Genomic DNA, 7,118 nt, shown 5'->3' on the forward strand with positions numbered 1-7,118 from the left:
AAAAGGGCATGAAGTCCTTTACGATATGCCCAGTGGCCCAGTTGATGTGGACAGCTGGAAGTTTCGGTCAAATTACACCATGGCTTAAAGGGACTATCCCACCTTCTAAAATGTTGTTAAAACCAGTTAAATTGTGCCCGACTTTATAGATTGGATGAACAGGAACACGGTTCTGGCATTTATTTTTCATTAAACATCTTAGGCTTCCCATATTCCAAACACAAACTTTCAAATATGTGACGTCACAGCCCAAAATTACCTCCTTCCCCAGGCCACATTACTGTCATAAAGCTGATTCTTTTTACTCTGTAGGCACCACAACAAAGTTCAGACCAAGTTTTAAGCGGTTTTTCAACGGACAAACCCATTTAAATCAGAATGACTAAACGAAGTGACGTCACACTAACGGTCGCTCCATGTTGAAGATAGGGCCTTGTACAAGGCCCATTTTCAAATGAAGGGAACGAATTTCTTCAACACCAAGAGGCCGCGGGGGTTGCAACCTAGATAGATAGTGGTTTCTGAACCTCGCCGCAAACTTGGCTATCTCAACTCAAACCCCATGTTAAAGGTGGGATAGTCCCTTTAACCCGCGCCCCGTTGGGGTCCGCCGAGCAACGCGTACCGCTGTGGGGGGGGTCATTTCACCCCCCCCCAAGATTGCGAGAACCACGCAACATAGCGACAAGCAGCAAACGGGGTTGGATAGCCTCAACGGGGAACTACCTTTGTGACCCAATTTCTTTGACTGCGGTCAAACCGATGACGTCACAGGTCAGGTCAAATGTCAAATTTTTACCCTGCACAAGCATTTCAAGAAATGCTTTGTAAAATAGAGTAAAATGCATGTCATTGAAAATCATCGATGGGAAATTCTTCGTCAAACACATAGGTACCTATTTTTCTATTTGAGGTCACTGATACCAGGTCAGGTAACAGAGGTCAGGTCAATATGAAAGTATCAGGTGAGGCATGTTTTATGGTCCATTTTACATGAAAAATGCGTTTATGTGGGTCAGGCAGCCTTTGGGTAAGTTTAGATTATGTATGTTCTGGTGAAGGTCAGGTCAAATTCAGGTCAAATTATGTAAAAGTTCAAATTTGATATTTTTGCATAAAATGGGTATCGATTTGGTGCAGCTCGTCACGGGGAGTCTAATGGTGGTCTATGTTTTACGCTACGTGTTCTAGAATTGCTAAAAATTGAGTTCAAAATCAGACGTTACCAATTTTGAACAGTTTTTTCGCTATAACTTAGCCAAAAAAGGAGGTATCAATCTAAAATTTGGTATGCAGATGGAAGAGCGCAGGGACTATCATATATTCCGTTTTTGAAATTCGAAAAACTTTTGGGATTTTTGCGTTCATTTTTTATTTTGGTGGCCAAAATCACAATTTTTAATAATCTGCAATAGTAGTTTTGTAGCGCCGTTTTTTCTCTACACGACCAGACATGTGCATGCATCCGAGAAAATGGATCTGGGATCTGATCCAACGGATCCTGATCTCGGATCCGTCGGGATCATAGATCCAGCTCTTTAATTTATCGAGAGATCCGTAGGGATCATAGATCCGAGTCTAGTATTTTTGCTTGAGATCCAGTGGGATCATAGATCCTCACTTATTTTGGTCAACACAGAAATCCCAAAAAATCGCTCGTTGCAACTCACAAACGTTCTTATTTAGTTCTGTTATGTGACAACACGTCATAATCCATAGTTTTATGGCACTTATTGACATAGAGACACTTAGAAACCTGCTTTTAAATGTTGTTCATGGTGGGATCCACTCAGATCATAGATCCATGCTTTTGGTTTATGGTCAGATCCTGTGAGATCATAGATCCAAGCATAGATATCCAAGATAAATTTTTCACGCCAGATTCGGTGGGATCATAGATCCAAACCTACATTTTGCATCGAGATCCACTGAGATCATAGATCCATCACTCGGATCCATGCACATGTCTGTACATGACCATATAAAGAATTTTCAAATTGCTTGTTAACTGTAGCTTTTGTGAGCGTTTCAAGATTTCATGTTTTTTTTTTTGCTCATTTTTGTTCGAACATGACCTCAGTTTGACCTCGAAACTCCCGACCTAGGGTGACCTAAGACTTGAAATTTTGTGTGAGGGTGTCAAATTGATGCCTGGGAAGGTACCTACTAAAAATTTGGCGCCCTTGCGCGCCGCCGTTTTCTTGCTATTCCAGTGGCGGCGGAAGCAGGGGGGCAAGGGGGGCAGCTGCACCCTAAAGCTATGGAAAGGGGCGCCTCGAAAATCTGTAGAGGAGGCAGGAAGTTATAAGAGGTGCGGCGGCCATAAAGCTGAGCAGTGCGACACCGCAACTGATAAAGGCACTTGTGACACGAAGAGGGTGGCAATGACTTGGGAAAAGTATCTTTTGATATGCTGAAGAGTGGAGGGCATCCTTATCTGAAACAAAGGCAGATGCTGCCGACCCTGTCGAATATAATCTTGCCAGGCGATAAAGGCTAGGAGGGCGCAGCCACTCGAGAAGCGCGCCATGCGGAAGAGGGGCGCCTGCATGCGAAAGAGGGGCGCCTGTGTGTGGGACGAAAAAGAAACATGTATGGAGACGTCTTTGAAGGCGATAGCCTCCGAACGCCAACACGAACATATGAGGGCTTATAGCGTTGCAGGCTCCATGCGACAAAAAGGGGCGCCTGATGGCCGATATGCGAGAGGAAATTAGTTTGTGTAACATTTATCGGGGGCGGTTTGCCGTTTACAAAATATGAATGTTAAGGGAGGTCCGAGATTGGGACCTGTAAAATTGCACTGTCCGTATGGGCGGTTACACCCCTAGTGCTAGGGCGTATTTTGCGTTTTTTACTGGGGAGATGATTATGACCAGGAATAGCATTCTGCAAACTTCTATGGGCGCCTGTATAGGGGCGAAACTGATTTTCCAGTGCAGGGACGGCCATCGGCATTGTGGGGCGGCATTCATTCCACTGGGGCGTCTGCCAGTGTTGAAGGGCGGTATTCATTTCAATAGGGCGCCCGTTGGTGTTGATTGGCGACATGTATCACCTGGGGCGCCTATCGGAGATTGGGGCGGCATTAATTTCACTGAACCGTGGAACTCTTTTCGATATGCCTTATTCGGAGAATCTTATGATATGGTGATGAGGTTGTTTCTAAACGAACATTATGAAGGTTACATTTACGCTATGGAATGTACCTAACTATTTCTCGTTACATAAAAACTGTAATTCTGAACGTATTAACAGGTACAACACATTGTCAAACGTCTCTCCACTGTTTGTGTTACTACAACCGTGTATATGGTAAGGGGCGCCCAGCGGGAAGGGGCGCTTCAATATCGTTTGCACCCCTATCCTAGAATACCTTCCGCCGCCACTGTGCTATTCAGGAAAAAACACAGAGGGGCCATATTGCCGCCCCCCCCCTCTCCAACGGGGCGAGGGATAGCGACATGACCTGAGCCGGAAAAAGCAGGGGTGCGGAGCCGGAGCCGGAGCTGGAGCCAGAGTCGCCGGAGCCGCCATGACATTTCACCCGGAGCCGGAGCCGCCGGAGCCGGACCATTTTACTCGGAGCCGGAGCCGGAGCCGCCATGACACCTGGGAAAAAGGCATTATAGATGTTTCTGACAAGACCAACCAGGGCTGCGGAGTCGATGGATTTAAGGGTGAATCGGAATCGGACTCCGACTCCGACTCCAATTCCGACTCGGACTCCGGACGATTCTATTAAAATCAATATCATGATATTGAAGTTCATAATGGAGATGTTTTTATCTTGCCTGAAATGATCCCTTGTGCGTTCCAAGGCTTTGCGTTGCAAATATGCATTAAAAATTACATGCAGAATTAAAAAGCCGGTTCTGGGGAACTCACCGTCTTCTGCTTCTTTCGCTGAAAACGTTCGTCCAAAACAGCAAAATGCTCTTTTTTCGACAAAATCTAATTTCGAGCGCAGTATCGTCAATCAAACAGGTGCAGTGCAGACGTTGAGCCATGGTTAACTCCGATCCCGACTCCGGGCAGAATTGTCGACTGCGACCGACTCCAACTCCGATTTCGACTCCGATTCCGCAGCCCTGGGACTAACCCATCTCGCAATCACTCAGTCGTTTGTAATATATGCATTCGAGACACTAATACCAGTAAAACGCCTTTTGGGCGAAGAACGAGCGAGCGAGATAGTGAGCCCTGTACGTGCGGAAGGGCGAGAGTGTACATCCAGCGTGCTTGCGCAAAGCACCCATCTAACCGGTCGCTAGCGGTGTGCCAAATTTGAACGCAATCGGCCCAGCCGTTCCTGAGGTCTGGAAGCGGCATTCTGCACGTGCGCACGTGCAAACGGGGTCCAAACTGACTTTTGCACGGCACCCTACTAACTGGTCCCCAACCGTGTACCAAATTTGAGCGCAATCGGCCCAGCCGTTCTCGAGATCTGGAAGTGCCCCCTGCACGTGCGCACGTGCAGTAGCACCCTAACCGCAACACATGGGAATGCATTGCCTGGTGGGTGCCTACCTGTATGCCAAGTTTCAGCGAAATCGCCCCCGTAATTACCGAGCTATTAGGTAAAATGGGAACAAATTTGACACCTCTTATTGTTGTATTTTGCACGTGCGCTGGGGGTGACCCACATGCATCGAAAGTATCCTATTTTTGGTAGAAGGGATGCTGCTACCCTACAAAAATCACCGCAAGTCAATCGCCCAAGCGGCTGCTGAGATATGAGCCTCTCAAAATCACTACTTTTGCAGGACAGCTTGAACACCCTTGACTTTTCACGTGGCACGTGCCACGACGGTCACTGAGGTGTATCAAAAGTAGTCAATTACGGGGTAGAAGGGATGGTGCTACCCAGCAAAAAAGACCGCATGCCAGTCAGTCCAGCGGTTGCTGAGATATAAGCCTCTCAAAAGCGTTACAGGCCGGGCCGGGCCGCTCATACTGAGATTTTTCCCTCATATTGAAAAGACTCGCTTCGCTCGCTGCGCTCGCTCGCTCGTAATTAGCCAAACAACTGATTTTCTCTGACCGCTCCGCAGTATTGTGGTGTGAGTATGACGTCACCAAAAGAAAAAATACGGTGCCGTTGTAACCAGACCTTAGCATTGTGCCAGTAAGGTCTGGTGCATGTCAGTCGGTCAGGTATATGGACTCTGGGCCGGTGGCTTATCCAGAAACATTATTTCGATCCTCAACGCTAAAATCTGTAATGCTCGCCTCGTAAACTTAGTGCAATTTCTATAGTACTTTTACCCGAATCCTCTTGTCTGTCAGACAGACAAGAGGATGAGAACTCATCAGTTTCCACATGCATCCTGGGGGAGAAGATAAATGTTAATGTGTCTAGTTAATTCTCGCGATGCTGCATGTTTGGGTGGTGAATATGACTTTTGGTTGATGTTCTAAGACGGCACTGGCAGTGGACTCCTAAAACTGCCAATGGGCTACGATACGCCTAAAAATGATATATAATTTGAATCGTGTGTACCTAGTGAAGCGATAGGTTGATGACGTGACGAATTCCAGTGAATAGTGCAGTGGCGCGGGAACTTCTTCCAGACTGGGGGGGGGGGGGGGGCTGAACCATCACAGAGATCAACCTAGGGTACCCCCAAATCTAGTTTTCTCATCGGTTTTAGGCCACTTATTTTTCAGACCTTGGCCTTTTCAACGAAAAAAGAAGAAGAAAATATTTGCAAAAAAAAAGTGAGGTATTCCGTCTCAGCTGAGTGAAGAAACTACCGTTTTGGCAACCTGGAATAAAGGTTTTAATCTGTCAACTGAGTTGCCGAGTCAGTAAAATAGGTAGATTTTTCACTCACATGCTTTCTTCCTTTGTGACTCACAACCCCTAATTTGGGGAGGACAAGCCGCCCCAACGGTTCCTGGCCTCATGAAAAGTTGTGAGGCACCGCCCCCACGGCCCCAGAGTTGTGAGGGCAAGCTTCCCCCACTGCCCTCTCCCCCGGTTCCCGCGCCTATGTATGAATCTATGAAATTGTGTTGGTAGATTTCCGATTTCGATTCCTCCAGCTGGGGGGGGGGGGGGGGGCTCAAATACATTACGAGCCCCCCCAGCCGAAAAGTTGGAGGGGCTCAGCCCCCCCCCCCCTAGCCCCCCCCCCCGGTTCCCGCGCCACTGGAATAGTGCAAAGTCGCTGACCTAAGACAAATAGGACTGTGTGTTGTTATCAAACGAAATTTAAAAAATTATCCCAATTAATGACAAGTAGTTACGGCTTTGGCCTTTGCTATTCATAGGTGCCAGATACCGATCGCTCATATGCATAGAAAACATGTCGGCTTCTATACTAATGTGATATTTAATTTGTTAAGAGCGAAAGTACCCATCAATGCTAAAATGTCATTTTTTAGCATTTTATTCAATTTCGGAGTTCAGTTAGCAGAAAGGAAGCAGATCATACGCTCAATGTAAGACAAAGATGGAAATTCCCATTTCCAGCAAACGGCAACTTTGACCTTGCCCTTCCATGGCAACAGCCGCCCTTCCTCACACTGACAAGAAAAAGTCTGTCGTCTGTGAGCCATACGTTTTCGTCATCATTTCTACAAACGTCTGCCATTTTTCTGCGTTCTCTGGGACAAACGTTTTTCAACCGTATAACTAAAGTATTTTGTGATGGCCTCAACAAACTGACTCGGAAGGGCACATGTCCCACCCTGTACCCAGCTGGCACCATCGCCTGTTTCGTGGAAAATCTCAGCCAGCGGCTTGACACCAACAAATACAGACCAGCACACCAGAAGAGAGCAAAAATGTCAGCATGTGCTGAGTTGTGTCTGGATGTCCGTTATAACTTATAAGGTGGTGTAACTAACTACTTATAAGGTGTTTGAAAACGGAGAAGAGGCAAACATTGGCAAGCTTTTCATGGAACTCGCTGAGACCATGTGCAAACTCAGCGAGCTAATCAAAGATAGCTAATAAAAATATGTAACATCGATCTAGATAGGCTTTGTTAATTGTGTGTGTAATTGTATGTGCGAATGGTGGAGTATGAGGTGTAACGCGAAAAGAACGAATTCTTTACTTAATATCATGGACCAACAAAAATGCCTACCTCAATAAAAACATGAGCCAA

Source organism: Amphibalanus amphitrite, unplaced genomic scaffold, assembly GCF_019059575.1.
Source record: "Amphibalanus amphitrite isolate SeventyFive unplaced genomic scaffold, NRLGWU_Aamphi_draft 001893F_arrow, whole genome shotgun sequence".
Lineage (NCBI taxonomy): Eukaryota > Metazoa > Arthropoda > Thecostraca > Balanomorpha > Balanidae > Amphibalanus > Amphibalanus amphitrite.